Source organism: Coenobita brevimanus, unplaced genomic scaffold (genome assembly GCF_032717465.1).
Source record: "Coenobita brevimanus isolate Jiangsu-jjx unplaced genomic scaffold, ASM3271746v2 jjx.HiC_scaffold_316, whole genome shotgun sequence".
NCBI lineage: Eukaryota > Metazoa > Arthropoda > Malacostraca > Decapoda > Coenobitidae > Coenobita > Coenobita brevimanus.
Window position 1 is genome coordinate 22955 of NW_027644158.1, and position 10928 is coordinate 33882.

The window sequence follows — 10928 nt, forward strand, 5'->3', positions numbered from 1 at the left end:
ATCCACCCTGTCATATGCTTTCTCCAAATCCATGAAAGCCGCATACAACTTCTTTCCCTTCTCTAGAAACTTTTCCACTAAAGATCTAAGAATGAATATCTGATCTACACAACCTCTTCCCTTCCTAAAGCCTCCCTGTTCTTCTCCAACTAATTTCTCTGTTCTTTCTCTAACTCTGTCTATAAGTATCCTACCATACACTTTTCCTATTATACTAAGAAGACAAATGCCCCTATGATTACCACACACTTCTTTTTCCCCTTTTCCTTTGTACAAGGGAATAATTATACCTGACTTCCAATCCTCCGGGACTCTACCTTCCTCCCAGGCCAATCTGTACATCTTCCACATCCATTCTACTACTATCTCTCCCCCATGCTTCAGCATTTCACCACACACTCCATCAATTCCTGGGGCTTTCCCCGATTTAACTTTCTTCATTGCTTCCACAACTTCTATCCTACTGATTTCTTCCTGTCTTCTCACCTCCCTCCTTCTCCCAGCCATTCCCCAGCCACTTATACTCGCATTACTTCCATCCTCTACGTTCAACAATTCCTTAAAGTGTTCCCTCCATCTGTTCACTTTTTCTCCCTTCTCCACTAGCAATCTACCATTTTCATCTTTCACTCCCCTGCTAACTTCACTTCCACCCTGTCTTACTCATTTCACTTCTCTTCCAGAACATTTTCTTACAGTCCCTCCACTTTACACTCAAATTCCTTCCAAATTCCTCATCCACTCTCTTCTTACTCTCTCTTACTAATCTTTTCACCTCTCTCTTTCTTTCCACATATAACTCTCTCTTCCGCCTCTCAACTTCTTCCACGCCCCTATTTCTCATCCATTCATTGTATGCTTTCTTCTTATATATATATATATATATATATATATATATATATATATATATATATATATATATATATATATATATATATATATATATATATATATATATTGTGGTAGGTGGGGGCGCTCACCATCCACTCACTCAATGTAGTGTTGCTCTCGGGTGTCTGCCCTGTCCTCTCCTCCCTCCTTCTTTCCTTCCATCTACTTCTGTTTTTCTTTCCTTCATTCTTTCCTCGTCTTTCTGCCTGCGGGTGACTTTACACACCCTCTTCTGTCTTTCATTCCTTCATGCTTTCCTCTTCCTTCTGCCTGTGGGTGTCTTTACACTGAGTGACAAGCCAAATGGTTTCCTGTACACCAGGAAACCATTTACTACGCTGGGTGGTAACCATATAACCAAATTTTAGCGCCTGGTGGTTTAGTGGGTAATTATTGTGCTCCAATCGGATTGACCCGGTGAAGGTTTATATCCAAGGGGTGATTGGGGTTTATTGCTCACGTAATGCCACTCAGGGATAAGTGAGGTTGGTTACTCTCATCTTAAATGTCAGGACCAACTGCCTAGCCCCGGACTCCTACGCTCCTCATGGGGTAACGTAGGATTGGATGATGGACGGATATATATATATATATATATACCTAGGCTGCTTCCCCCAAGGAAAGGGAGGTAGCCGAGACAGGACGACACATTCCCCATTTACTCATCCATTCAAGCACATTCATTCGCATCTTAGCCCCAAGGGGAGAACGGACAGATCCTCACCGCACCACACCGCACAAGGGTCAACTGAGCAATGCAATCAGTGACATCCGCAGCAGGGCCCGACAGCAGAGCTGGTTTACCCCTGCCACATCATAACAGACCCATCCCCTGTCAATTTTTTCAGTTGTAGAATAATAATTTTTGGTGGCAAAATTATAGTGACTTTTCATGTAGAAACTAAAAATTGGCACACCAGAATAAAATAATATAACCCTTACCTACATCAGTTTCACCACATAGTTTCAGAAACTAATATACTACGTGACTTATATACTAACAGACCTGTCCCTCTTTCACAGATTGTAGTTGCATTTTGAACACCGTAGGTGGAGCATTGGCGTTCGGTACTCTTAGATCTGCTTCATAATAATTCTCCAAGGAGTACTCTACACTTACGACAGTACAATTGACAGGTATGTAATGAATAATTCTGTGATTATCACATTCATGTGTCATCAATATTCTTAATCCAAATATTTTGTGATCCTATACTATATTCTGATGAAGTTTTAAGTATCTGCAATTATAGTTTAAAAATTGCCTTCATTTACAACTTTACTCAAAAGTTTTCTTTTTTCCAGATAATCCGAAAATGCCTAACTTAAAGACGAGAGCGCAGTCTACATGCCACTTGATCCTGTTAGTTGGTACAGGCTCGGATTGCTCCTTAGTAAATAAAATACAACAGATCGACGATACCACACAGAGAACGAACTCATAATTGACTTGATTCCCACTCTTCTATGTCAGTGGGAAAAAGCTAATGTACTGTTCAAATCACCTGTAATAAATCAGTACACATCTATTGAGTTAATATTAACGAAGATGTGGCGCACAACAGTAGAGACATCACTTGGTAAAGGAAGGCGAGCAAAGACAAATAAATTTCTGCATTTACTTGATACTGTTTTTAATTTCTGAACTGCCAGTGTCTCTTAGAGTTCTGTTCTGATGATAAATATTCTATCTCGTGCACAAGAGAACCTCATCCCTATATTGATTATCACTGTCCTCGAGAGAAGAGAATCCCAGTTTTTGAGTTGGCTTTTCTTATGAGCACAACGAGCAACAGTAGGATACCAAGGATACATGCAGATTGGTCCAGCAGAAGTTACAGAAACCAAGAAACAGATTGCTATTGCGACGGAAAAAGAGAAAATCCGAGAAAAAGAAGAAAAAGAAGATGAGCGAATAAGCAACAAAAAGAGAGAATGAGCTGTATCAAGATGTTTGTCACCTCTTTGAAAGCTCCTCAGATGAAGAAAAAGAATCACCAACATGCCCTCTGAACTTTCACCTAAGGGAGTAAAGTACAACACTAATGGCATTTCAAACATCGCCCTAGCTAGTATTCGCCACCATACTGGCCTATGAGAAGCTGCAGAGATTGCCACTGCCGCTTGGATAGATGCAGGCCTTATTAGCCGAGACGATGTATCCTTAATGATTGATCGAAATAAAGTCAGAAGAGCACGAGGAAAAATCAAGATCGAAATATCGGATCAGCATGAGAAGGCTTTGAACGAGGAAGGTATCTCTTGTATTTTGTTTGACGGAAGAAGAGATGACACAAGAGGTTTCCTAGCGGTTAAGGGAATGGATCAAAAGTTTCATGGTCTCATAAAAGAAGAACACTACACTGTCTGTTCAAAACCTGGTGGACGCTATTTGTTTCAGCTTGTTCCTGAACTAGAAGGCAAGAAACCGACAGATGCAATTGCTAATCAAATAATGTGCTGGCTTCAAGAAAGAAGACTTGACCAATCCCTACAGACCACTGGTAGAGACAACTGCAGTGAACACTGGATGGCAGGACGGTGTTATGACGCATTTAGAGAAAAAACTTGGAAGAGGGCTTGTTTGGATTGTTTGTGATTTGCACACAGAACTTCCTCTTCGCCATCTTATCCAGGAGCTTGATGGTCCTACAAAGAACAACAACAAGTGGTCAGGCCCCCTTGGCAACCTGCTCAATGAAGCAACGGAATTAGAAATACAGAATTCCCAAAGGGAGAAGTAGGTCCTCCCTTTTCACTTCTGCCAGTAGAAACTATCAAACACCTCAGTACAGATCAATCGTATGCATGTCGAAATGCTCAAGCAATCAGATCAGGAGAGTTACCTCAAAATTTGGCTGTCTTGGAAATTGGACCTGTTAGTCACAGTCGTTGTTTAACTACAGCACATGGTAACTGCACGATCTGAGTTATGAAACATGGATTGTAGGGGAAGACACTGTAAAATTTGAGATTGATTGCTGAATTTATTGCTGGGGTTTGTCTACCTCCTTGGTTTAACATTAAACTTAATCCCATTTGGATGGAGGGGCTAAACCACATCTTGTATCAGTTGCAGCTACTGAGAACCCAAAGGAAATTGGTAACAGACATTGTGTTACCTATTGTGAGAAGGTCCGCTTAATATCCTAAACTAGAGGCAGTCTTGCAAGAACTGCTTTGTAGCCACTCTACAATGGAGCTAGCTGAAGCTGTAGAAATTATTCCGAAACTTAGAGGAACATCACAAGAGGATGACCAGCTGGTTAACTGCTCTGTTCAGCCAATTGTCAAGATTAGCTGACATGAGCTCGGAAGTTTTAGAGTCACCACTAACAACATTTACATCAAACAAAAATTTAGTACTACTAGAATAGGCCCCAGTGCAAGTGCCGAAGTGGCTTCTCATACTCAGAGTATGGAAAAATGTATGAAAATGGTCACACAAGCAGCCATTCAAGTACATACCCAAAAAGGGGCGAGACGGACTTATTCAAGCAAATGTAGCAAGTAGCATTATAATGTCAAGGACCAGTAGCAAGAAGGACATGAGTGCACTGATTACATTCAGATAAAAACTCTCAATGATAATTTGTCACTTCTGATATCGAGAATATATAGATAGATAGATAGATAGATAGATAGATATTGATATAGATATATTGATATATGTAGGTACATAGATTGACACATGTACATACTGTATACATATATATACAAGTATTTATATATATTTGTATATACAGTATACTTTACACATATACAGTATATTTGTATATTTATATATAGATAGGGTATATATGGACAGGAGATTTTCTCCAATACATACTTAGTTGAAAGTAATTGTAAGTTATGCACTTCATATTTTCTTCTGAATATTTTCTGTACACCTCATGAGTTCCTTAGTCTTGTCTGGCAGGTTGTGTATGATTTCGCCGTAGTTTCTTCCGTCCATTTCATTTCTTGCTAAAAGTTTGCACCACCGGATGTAGACTCATTAAAGAAGGTCACTCAGAAAAAAAAGAATGGCTTCAGCTGAAAGTCATCCTTGTAGTTGTTAGGATCAGAATGTGTTATAATGGAATTTTATTGTTGATACTGAAGCAGAATATAAAGCATCTCAGTAAAAGTGCTACAGACCGCAGGATGTTGACTCTTTATTCAGGATAACACCACATGATTATGCCCGTCTGATGGAGTCATCCCATCAGTCATAGTAAGGATAGTTAATACTCACTCACCTTGAGAGAACATCAATCAATTGGTCTAGAGTGGGCCGGGCCAAAGGCTCATTGGAGAATGCACCCAAAACCCATTCCTCCAGTTCTGAGGGCATAGCCATCTTTACTTTACCAAACAGAACAATGATCGCGTAGGCAACACTATAAGTATCCGAAGCTGAGGAGCTGCACTCACCCTGCAAAACCTCGGGCGCCATCCAAGGAAACATCCGTCGCCGCCCCCTGCACATTGGAATTTTGAACACCGGGGCTGAGGCGTTTGTGGCAAAACCAAAGTCGATAAGCGTTATCTTTGGTCTACCAGCAAACTTTCGCAGGCAAACATTATTACATTTGATATCATTATGATAAACATTAAGGGAATTTATTTCATCAACTATTAATGCTAGTTGTTTAATGATCATCACTACAAAATCCAGATCAACTTCTTCAATGTTCTTCTCAATATAGGTGGAAACATCACTTCCAGCAAATTTTGTCAATAAAGTTCGGTACTCGGTACAAACTGCTTCTAATTCCTGTACACCGGCGACATCCCTCAGTTGACTCAAAATGTAATCTCATTGACGAGATCCTTTGGAGCAACGTCATCGTAATCCTTGGCCACGTAGCTTTTACTGTTTCCCGTCAGCAGAACACACGAGCCCTGCCCACCGCTCCCCAGAAAATTTATGGCATATTTTGCACTGATTTCACCATATTTCTTTGCTGTGTAATTCTTCACCTTTAAGGAAGCACAAAGGCCCCGTAAATGCTCCTGGTATGCGTCCATGCTCATAACGCAACTTGTGCAAGGTCTAAGTGTGCTTCCCACAAGACAGCTAGCTAAGGAATGACAGTAAACAAAGCTCACCACCCTTTTATACCCTACCACTAAGGGCTGAATGGTTATTTTAACTGGTAATGAGTTCAAAATAATTTTACGAATGGGGTCATATTTTACAAGGTTTAACGTTCTTCATTTAGATTATAGAAACATAAATAATTACAGTATATATTATCTAAATTTATACAGCAAAAATTAATGGAAAAGTGTGATTATCTTTTGAATTCAAAAGTTTATGAATCATTATGAATGTTTAGTAAACTTGCAATTAAAGGACATCGCCAGAAGGAGCATTTCAGCTGAATTTAGTTCCTCTTTGTTTGGTACAGATATATCTTTATTCTTTTCTATACGGTAATTTTTTTCCTTAACATTTTCCCAATAAATTCCCACTGATCACGCATTCTTATGGTGGAGTCTGATATTCTGACAGACGTACTAACACCCGCCCGGGAGACGATACTAGCCACCTAGTGAAGATAACTACTATAACCCGCCCTGGTGCCTGCCCTTGCCACTACATTAAGGTTAGGACAGAACATATTGTTAGGTTAGTTTTCTGCGAGCATAATCATTGTATATAAATCGAAAGAAAATACTCACAAGAAGACTGAGGAGATTAAAAAAGAAAATTACTCCTCTAAATTTCAGATTTACCTAATATCCTACGTTAGACAAAGATTTCAAGACCCCATGATTTGACATGCAGAATATTTGAATAGATTTTCACTATCTAAAAGGAAAGGAAAAAAGCTCATATATACTGGAGGGAAAGGGAAACTGACTATTCACCTGTCCTGATACTGAGAAGGAGTGTAATGGTTACTGACAACATACACGTAAACATAAATTGATAATTCCCTCACTGCCACAAGAAATAATTACATCTAAAATTAATATAAACCTGGAAGATCATCACGAAAACAATTTCATTCCTATCTACGAGCACTACATACAAAAATGGGGAAAATGTTCGGAAATGCGAATTTGTGGTTTAAAAATTATCAGGTGTCATCTCACGCCAAAGGTTGTCAAGTACTGTAGTGCCCTAATTTTAAGCTCTCCTTTGTTATTTTCCCTTCGAATAGCACAGTGACATCTCGTGGCACGGAAAACTGCAAAAGGCGCTTAGAACTAACAGACATAACTGTATGATACAGTGACATTCCTAACTAGACTACTGAACTCTGCAGTTGGCACCATCACTGCCAACTCAGGCATGGAAGGCAACTCAACACATTCACTGTACACCTATTAAATATTACCGTGCTAGACAAATGGCTATCTGTAACATTTGGCTGACAGGTAGAGTTAGTTAATTCTGAAGCTATAAATAACGCAAAAAGTAAGGATAAAAAGGAATAAATTCAGCTGAAAAGCTCCTTCGGATGATGTCCTTTGATTGCAGGTTTACTAAACATTCATAATGCTTCATAAACTTTTGACAAGAATCACAATTTTCCATTATTTTTTTGCTGCAAAAATATAAGTAATACATAATGTAATTACTGTATTCATGTTTCTATATTGTAGGGTAAATGAAGAATGTTATACCTTACATAATATGATCTAATGATAATATTATTTTGAACCCATTATCAGTTAGAATAACTATTCAGCCTTTAGTGGTAGGGTACATAAGGGTGGTGAGCTTTGTTTACTGTCAAGGGAGGTTAGAAGGCGGCAGTGAAGGGTTCAGACGTATCCCAGCGCTCTCCAATTGTCTGTGTTGCCTACGACCTGTTGAACGGGGCTTTCAGCAGACCGACCAAGACATCGCCGCGGAACCATGGAACCGTGGTTTGCCAGAACACTGGCGCTGATGTCTCCGTGCACCTCCAGGCTATAGCTGAACCAAATCCACGGCACCTCCAACGATCTCTCGGTGATGGCGAACCGGTGGAGTTTTCCATCTTTGGGATTCCTAAGGGTCCTGAGACACGGGATGTAACTGGGGCGGGGGCGTGGCCGTGCAGGGTTCTGCCCATGCGCGATGGCGTCGCCCTGCCCCGTAACACCCAACCAGGGTCCCTAGTAGTCATGGGGAAGTTAGCTCCATCACTGAGATGTGCATCGCAACGGCAAAGGCTTTCTGTGGGGTTGATAAGTGGGTATTGCACGTTCTTCTCCACAAGATCTTTGAGGAGGATGGGCTGCCTCGCCTTGTCATCACTTGTGATTTACGTGCAATGTACATTCTGCCTCCCGTCGTCAAGAGCGTCGGGCCCGACAGCCGCAGCCTGCTAAATCTCGTCAGATACCACTGAAGAGGCTGCAGCTTGATGCCCTCTTGAATAGGCGCAACTGCCAACCGATCACCGACCCAGCTTCGGACCAGACCACGGACACGACTCTGCAAAACCTCTGTTTGGTAAAGTAAAGATGGCTATGCCCTCAGAGCTGGAGGACTGGGTTTTGGGTGCTTTCTCCAATGACCCTTTGGCCAGGCCCACTCTAGCCCAGTTGAGTGATGTTCTCTCAAGGTGAGTTAACATTAGCTATCCTTACTATGTCTTATTTACATGACTGATGGGATGACTCCGTCAGATGGGCAAATTATGTAGTGTTATCCTGAATAAAGAGTCAACATGCTCTTGTCCGTCGCACTTTTACTCAGATGCTTTATATTCTGCTTCAGTATCAACAATATACTTCCATTATAACACATTTTGATCCCCACAACTGCAAGGATGACCTTCAGCTAAAGACAGTTGTGTTGTGTGAGCTTCAATAATGATTCCATATCCTGTGATGCAAACTTTAACAAGAAATGAAATGGACGGAAGAAACTACGGCGAAATCATACACAACCTACCAGACAAGACTAAGGAACTCCTGAGGTGTACAGAAAATATACTATGTTGTACTTGCAGTCACTTTCAACGAAGCATATACATATACTCTCTCTCTCTCTCTCTCTCTCTCTCTCTCTCTCTCTCTCTCTCTCTCTCTCTCTCTCTCTCTCTCTCTATCTATCTATCTATCTATCTATCTATCTATCTATCTATCTATATATATATATATATATATATATATATATATATATATATATATATATATATATATATATATATATATATATTTCCAGTGCTAAGGTGCTCAGGGGATGTAAGTTAAATAACATTATTTTCAGCTAATAACTCAGGGTTTAATACTGCAATGCTAACCATACTGAAAAGAAGTTTAATGGTTCAGGACGGCTGCCAGCCACGTATCTCGTTTTCTGACCATTAAGCCTTCTGGGATAAACTTGTTTCTATCGTGTCCTTTCACTCAGCAATACAGCTGGGAACAAAGATGCCAATTGGATCGTTGCGTGTAGTATTAGAGGACCAAGAAGGTTTAGATCTATGGCTATGGACTACACGAGGGAAACATGTGCACAGTCACACACACACACACACACACACACACACACACACACACACACACACACACACACACACACACACACACACACACACACACACACACACACACACACACACACACACACACACACACACACACACACACACACACACACACACACTCAAATAGTCTCACTCACACTTCCACGCACAGTCACTCTCATTCACACAGTCTCACTCACTGTAACATGTTTTCGCTTTCACACGCTATTTCTCTCTCTCTCTCTCTCTCTCTCTCTCTCTCTCTCTCTCTCTCTCTCTCTCTCTCTCTCTCTCTCTCTCTCTCTCTCACACACACACACACACACACACACACACTCTTTCACCCTCTCACTCAGTCTCACACTACACTACCCTACACTACACTGGACAACACACACACACACACACACACACACACACACACACAAACACACACAGATTTTTCTTATTATATGTGGCAAATTAGTATTGTAGGTCCATAACGAATGCCCAGATACAGGGGTCGGGGAACAGGGATAAATTACCCCAAATGGAGTAAATCTAAACATTTTGGGGGTAATGCATTCAGCAGTATGAGAGGGAAGGCGTGCAGTGTATTACTGATTTTTCACATAAATGATGTAAGTTTTGCAGAACAAGATGTAAAACCATGTATCATGTATCATGATATTTGTTGCTTAGCTGCCGTAATATTGACATGTGTACACAGACATGGATTTTTTTTTTTTTTACTTTATGTCTGGGGTTAATTTCATTTTACTAAAATTTGTGGGTAATACCCTAAAATGTTCCCCGACCCTTGCCCTAATACATCTGCTTGAGTAGAAAGTACTCCGTTATTTATTATTATTATTATTATTATTATTATTATGAAGTCACAGAGTGTGCAGTGAGGTTGGATGGTGAGGATATGGAGAATGTAAGTGCATTCAAGTACTTGGGTAGTGTGATGAGTAAGGATGGAACTTTGGGGGATGAAGTGCGTGAAAGGGTACAGCAGGGAAGGAAGGTTGTTGGTACACTGAAAGCAGTGATGAGAAATAGGGAGGTGAGTATGGAAGTTAAGAAGTCACTGCATGATAGTATTGTGATCCCTACTATGACGTATGGAAGCGAGGCGTGGACCTTGCAAGAGGGGAACAAGTCAAGAGTGAGAGCAGTGGAAATGAGTTACTTGAGGGGAGCATGTGAAGTGACATGGAGGGACAGGTTAACGAATGAAGAAGTGAAGGAACGTTGTGGGGTGGATGTGGATGTGGTTGAGAAGATTAGGAGAAATACACTGAGGTGGTTTGGACATGTGAAGAGAATGGAGAATGAAAGACTGACTAAGAGGGTGTATGTAGGTGAGATGGAGGAAGGGAGAGGGAGGGGTAGACCGAGGATGAGGTGGAGGGATGGAGTTGAGAGGTATATGAGGGAGGGGGGGATGAGTTGGGGGGAGGATAGTCAAATGGTGGGTGACAGAGCGACTTGGAGGGGTTTTGTCTGCCGCCACCCTTTGCGGGATTAGGGCGTCGGGCTATAGATAGATAGATAGATTATTATTATTAGTATTAGTATTAGTATTAATATTAT